A 6,249-nucleotide genomic window follows, 5' to 3' on the forward strand; every position below is an offset into this window, starting at 1 on the left:
ATAAACATCGTGATGGCATTTAAACATATTATACATGTACATGGGAAATTTACAATTGATAAGAACAGTGGTGTAATATGCAGGTAAAAAGAAAATTTCAGATGAATAAAACTTTTAAATTTTCTGCACGCTTAATTCTAATCAGCATGTTCATCAATTCTGAACCGCTGTGAACTTTTTTCAAATATATCATAATCAATTCATTGTCAAGTCAAAAGATATGTTATAGGAGAATATAAGTCATTGTTGCATCTAACATTTCATTTCCTTGTCCTCATGAATTCTATTTTGCAGTATGCGAAAAAAAACTTACCATATATCCTCGCATATGAGACGAGTTTAAAACTCAAAAAAATGTTTCCTAACTAATGGGCCAACTCTGATCACACTAAAGGGTCGGCTTATACGTGCATAACTCTGATCAACGAAATGACACGAAATTTATTGGATTTTGAGACACTTCTACTGTTACTCATAAATGAAAAACATACCAATAATGGTTATCGTTTTCATTAATCCTATTGTGCAACCATTTGCTGTGATAAGTGCATGCGGTGTGTTACGATTTGTAGGGTCAGCTTATATTCGAATTTTTTTTATAAATTCATTGTTCAAGGTCGTTTTTAGGGGGTCAGCTTATATGCGAGTGTCCCGAAAAGTGATTGGTTTACTGCCGCACATACTATACATAGAATGATTCAAAACCAGCATTCCTAAATTACAGATGAAGATTGTTACTAAGGGACAGATGGCACCAAAGTAAAAATTTGAATACACTCCAAATTTGTAAGCCATACTGTATAAATTGAAGTTCAAACACAATTATCCCAAGATGCAGGTTTTCTGTTTCTTTTCTGCTACAATCCCTGTTCATGATCATAGTCATGATCAGGTATGTCAATGTCAGACCAGACGATAGCAAGAAACCAAACTATATCACATACCCTTTGAACAGAAAATGAACCATGCCTACAGCAATGAAAATTCATCAAATTATGATCAATTGTAAATAAAATACAAGCGGACAAAATTGCACTTTCATTTTCGGTCAATTTGACAATTTTAAGTAATTTGAACCTTTTTGCACAACTGATACTTTCCGATCTTAAAATTAGGCCAGTTTATACTGTAATATAATGCCTTGAACTCGAATAACAAAAAGATAGAATGAACTTAGATAAAGCAAAATTTTGAAAGAGTGGATGGTGTAAGTAGACCAGGGGTCGGCCAACTTTTGTCGCTCGCGGGCCAAAATTAAGGATTGTCGCACATATTTTCAGAAAGTTAAAAACCGAATGGATGGCCGATGAATCACAATTTTTTCACACAGATCAGAAGTTAAAATTTAAAATTTTAAGCAGCGTGGGATCACCGTGATAACCTGGGTTTAAAACCTTCTATAGGCTGTGTCTCGGTAGACTAATCTGAATCCCAAAGATTGTGATCCTACCAAAACAATACTAGCTCTACACATATCAGTGCCGGATTGTGGAATGCCTCATGAAAAGCATGTAGCGTGTATGTGTGAATGGTCAAAAAAATCCATGTATGCAATTAGTCTAATGCAAATCTAAGTCATTTGTTCAGTATGGGAAGCAAATGAGATGGAGTTACAATATCAAAATGTAATTTTAAATAATTGACAAAAAAAACGAAAACGATATTCCTAGTATAAACTTGTATCTCCCCAAAGGGGGAAGTAAGCCCCCAAATACAGCTCATATGGCGAGTCACAGCAACTCATATTATTACCAGTCCGGGTTAATTAGGTATATAATGTTACTTTCTGGATGATATCTAAAAATAATGAAATTTTTTTTTATATTCAACTTAGGGAGATCGGTCTTAATCACATAATAAACTACGACCATATGTTTAACGGTACAGATAATCATTTCCAAATGATGAAAACGATTACCAGGCCTCTGTGAACCATCCATCAATGACAAAAAGTTCAGCAATGCACTGACCAGTGGTAACAAATAATTGAAATGGTTTTCTACAGTAATAATATAAACTCAAATAACATTCTCAAATCATTTTATGAAATAAATGCCCTGTTTCAAGCTGTATTTGTAACCTGGGACAGCATTGCTATTTAAAATCCTACCTTATTAAATACACTTGCAGTTGACTAATTTATTATTCAATTTGTGTCAATCAATGTACCTATTTTGCCTATGCTCACACCTTGTTTTATTTACAAAATTATGATTAATTCCTTTACCATGGTATACTCTGCGGAATGGAATAAAAACCGAAAGCCATAAAAATAAACTCATAAGGTCAAATGAAAACAATGATTCAATAACTGCCCAAATATTGATCAGAGTATTGTATGTGAATTGTGTTAATTAATAGCAATTAGATAAATTCATGCAATAGATATCCGTAATAATGAGCGGAAATTATATGAAAAATGAATATATGGCTATAAATTGAAAATATATGAAAATAAATATTCCAATCTTAGTTGGAACTTTATTGCAACAAATTTACTTTGTAAAAAGCAGATAAATCATACTATTTACCTCGTCATATGGTATTAGAAAACTACACAGGACTATTGATTCAACAGAAAACAGCATAGTATATCTATGAACCTATGATTAATGATCGGCAAAAGATGTTTTCTTTCTACATTGTAAACTATGGTTTGGAAATAACTAATCTAACTGCAACATAGGATATTTCTATCAATGAAGACTTCCCATAACCTTTTAAACTAATTGCAAACTGCTACCGTCGTGTAGGCGTCATGCCATGAATTACATTCGGCCTGTAAGGTCAATATGTCAAATCTGCAACCGTTAGGCAGTATAAACATGCATCATAGGTAATTAAAAGTTCATCTCAAGAACATGAATATGAGTCTATGCATAATCCTATATTTCATGTTGCAGCTGTGCAAAATGGTAAGAACCTTTGGACCCTGAGATTAGTCATATAAAGGATGAAATGTGTGATAGAAAAACCCGAGAATATAATTACGGGTACATTAGAAATATTAAGTAATTGCATAAACAAAGAATGTCAATAGGAAATATAAATCAGAAAATGAGCACATAATTAAGAAATAGGGATGCATGTATGATCAGGATACAGGAACTTCATTTAGATGGCCTTTTCAGTCTAGGGCCATCATGCAGACAGTGCGTTTGTTTTTAGGGACACAAGACAAAAATACTTCTGATCTAGAACAGTATTGAGTAGAAGTGCCAAAAACGAGTCATAAGTCAAGTCGAATCACTGGTCATCAGAGTCTTGAACCAAGATGATCACTGAATCAAGTCTCACTGGTGGTTTGTTGATGAGTCCACGTCATTTGGGGTCCGTGAAGCACTTTCGGAGGGTCCGCGAAAGAAATCTGTTATATGGCATATAGTTTGATAATAGAAATATTGAAGGCTTAAATTTGCAAACACGCATTTGTCGCCTTGGCAACCACTGCTGGGGACACTGATTCCCCACTTTCTGTTTCGAACCCGATGCCCCATTGTGATGTCACAGAGCTGTGGGCCTGTGATATCACAGAGAGAGTTCAATTGATGCTATTACAAGCCGACTAACTGCAGAGGTATAGCTGACGCTGTCTTTTGGCACGTTTGTTGGCAAGCGTAGGTGGGGAAGAGGTGTTTTACACTATACCATACAACGCACTGATTTTTTGTTGTGATCTTCTAATGTTTCATTTTAGTGCACAAGGCCACAAATCATTAAAAAAATTGCAAGGGGTCGTCATGGAATTTTTTTGTAAAAGTTTGGGAACCAATGATCTAGATCAAGCTAGATCTGAACGTTGAACAAAAAATTCCGTAAAAAAAATTGAAAGATAAAAATGAGACCCGCCTATTGTAGGTAACATTATCACTTATATAAACAGTATTTTTTAAACACGACTCATTATGTGGGAAAAAGAAAAAAAAATTTAAAATTGCCAGGCAAGAGAAGCTGAATACCAGCTTAATAATATCATAATCTACCCTCAAGTTGAAACTGTGGGGATTAGATGGTTCAAATCCTGTGGGACAATATTACGTGTAAAAGGATTGTGGTCAAGAGTAGCTTCAGATTCAAGCATCTGAAAAATTTATCGGTAGGTATTATCCTAACCAATTCTGTGTGATGACCCACTGACCCCATCTGGCCTTACTTGCTCTGCCTTATGATTAAATAAGTATTCTTACAACTTTCCTCAACATAACAATCATTATAGATATGTTTCCATAAACTAAAACAAGTACTAAAAATTAACATTATATGGATCAAATTCCAGAATGGTCAACTTACCGTAAATTCGATACTGTAGCATAAGTTAATTAATAGAATGGTAATCCAATATTCAGATTATATCAGTTTAATTCCAGACCCGTTCACCAAGAACATTATTAATATAAACTAACCACCAATTCACTTAGCATAGCCGTGAACACAATATGACATGCTTTTTATTAACAAGGTCCTTGTCATTTGGTTGGCAGAAAACCAATATCAGACATTAGTACTATTACCGGTATTGGAAAGACATTAACAAATAATGACTCATAACCCAATAGGAAGATCTCTCCAACATAACTTGAGCCAACATTAAATATCAAAACAGATTTTATCAAATTATACCGCTTCTTTAATCTTTTTCATATTTCATCAGAATCATATCAGATATTTTTAGTAACAGTTTTTATAATTGAGCCTGGGAACTTGAAATTGGTTTTATTTGTTGATGGCATGAAAGCTATCAAACCATCATCTTAATGTTCCTAAACCATGTTGTTTAAATTCGCTCGAGTTTTAGCCAGGGTTCTGGTAAGTAATCAGAAAATCTAATACGTCAGATGATTCTATTCATGTAATTAAAATAGCATTTTGGTATGTTTGACATTAATAAGTCTTTATCTGTAAATCTTTACCTATGGAATTTCCAGTTTTACATTATGGATCAGTTTTTTGGAGGAGATCGTTAATGTCATACACAGAATATTATTTTAAGAACGTATTAATATCTGATGACATTACTGATGCTCATTAAACTAGTTATAAGTTGTTTCAATGTCTTTGTTTAAAATATTGCCTGTTTATTTGGTGTTAAAAGCTTGCTTACTGCATATTTCATTCAAATTTTACCTAAAAACTTCAATGTTGAGAACAAAAAATTTAAAAAATAATAGTCTGTTTCAAAATATTTTACTTTTGTCGTTTACTTAATAAAGAATGCTCCATATTATGATCCCATCTCAAACGATTTAATATAAAAATTTGATGAAAATTTGAAGGTAATCTATAGGGGCAATATGAATAGCCTATATTGTCATAATTATATTTACAAAAATCAATACAAATTTTTTCAGGTAGATTACTGAACGATACTAAATTGGTATGTTAGCCACAAGCATACAGCATCGTTTTAACCACAGAGCCACCAAAAAAAAATTAAAAAGAATTTGAAAATATGATGATTGAGATTTAAGATAGAGGGATAAATTATGTGACTCAGAATATCCATGTTTCAATTACACATATATATCAAATGGGATGGGGAAGCATAGACTGTAAATTTACTAATTGTTAGTCATCTGCACTGTCACATTTACAGCATGACTATATCCAAAATCCATAAATCATATAGTATAATGAAAATCCATCTTCTGAGTATGTCTATTCCTAACATTTGCTTAGTAAATTGACTACCTTAGCTAAAAAGGCATAGGCTATATTTGTTTTACAGAGGCAGCGTCTGTTTACACTTATTCAAACACTAGTCAGATAAAACCCATACCGTACATTTCTTATATAACCAAGCATGGGTATCTGTGTGGAAATCTAATGAAGATTTATTACTTTCTATGGTCTGGTAGTGTACAGAGTAAATCAAAACATTTTATAAAAGTGTAATTTAAGCATGTACCAATGGTCAGCCTTGAAGAAAAAAAGAAAAAACAAAGAAAACAAATACTATAAGCATTACAGTACATGTAGAAAATCAAACATACAGTATATCAATTCGTTATTGGAATTATATAGAACTACAAAAATACAACAGAAAATGATTGCTGCCAGTCAGTCCAGAAAATAGCCTACTAGAAGACACTATAAACCTTAATCACTAAAAATTTGAAAGTGTTTGGTTTAAACCTTAATCACTACAAATTTGAAAGTGTGTGGCCCAGTGGGTTTTAAAAAGTATTTAAAAAAAAATAATTTGTCTCACAACAACAATCTAGCAACATCAAACATGGCTGGTAAAGCACC

Source organism: Styela clava, chromosome 1 (genome assembly GCF_964204865.1).
Source record: "Styela clava chromosome 1, kaStyClav1.hap1.2, whole genome shotgun sequence".
Classification (NCBI taxonomy): domain Eukaryota; kingdom Metazoa; phylum Chordata; class Ascidiacea; order Stolidobranchia; family Styelidae; genus Styela; species Styela clava.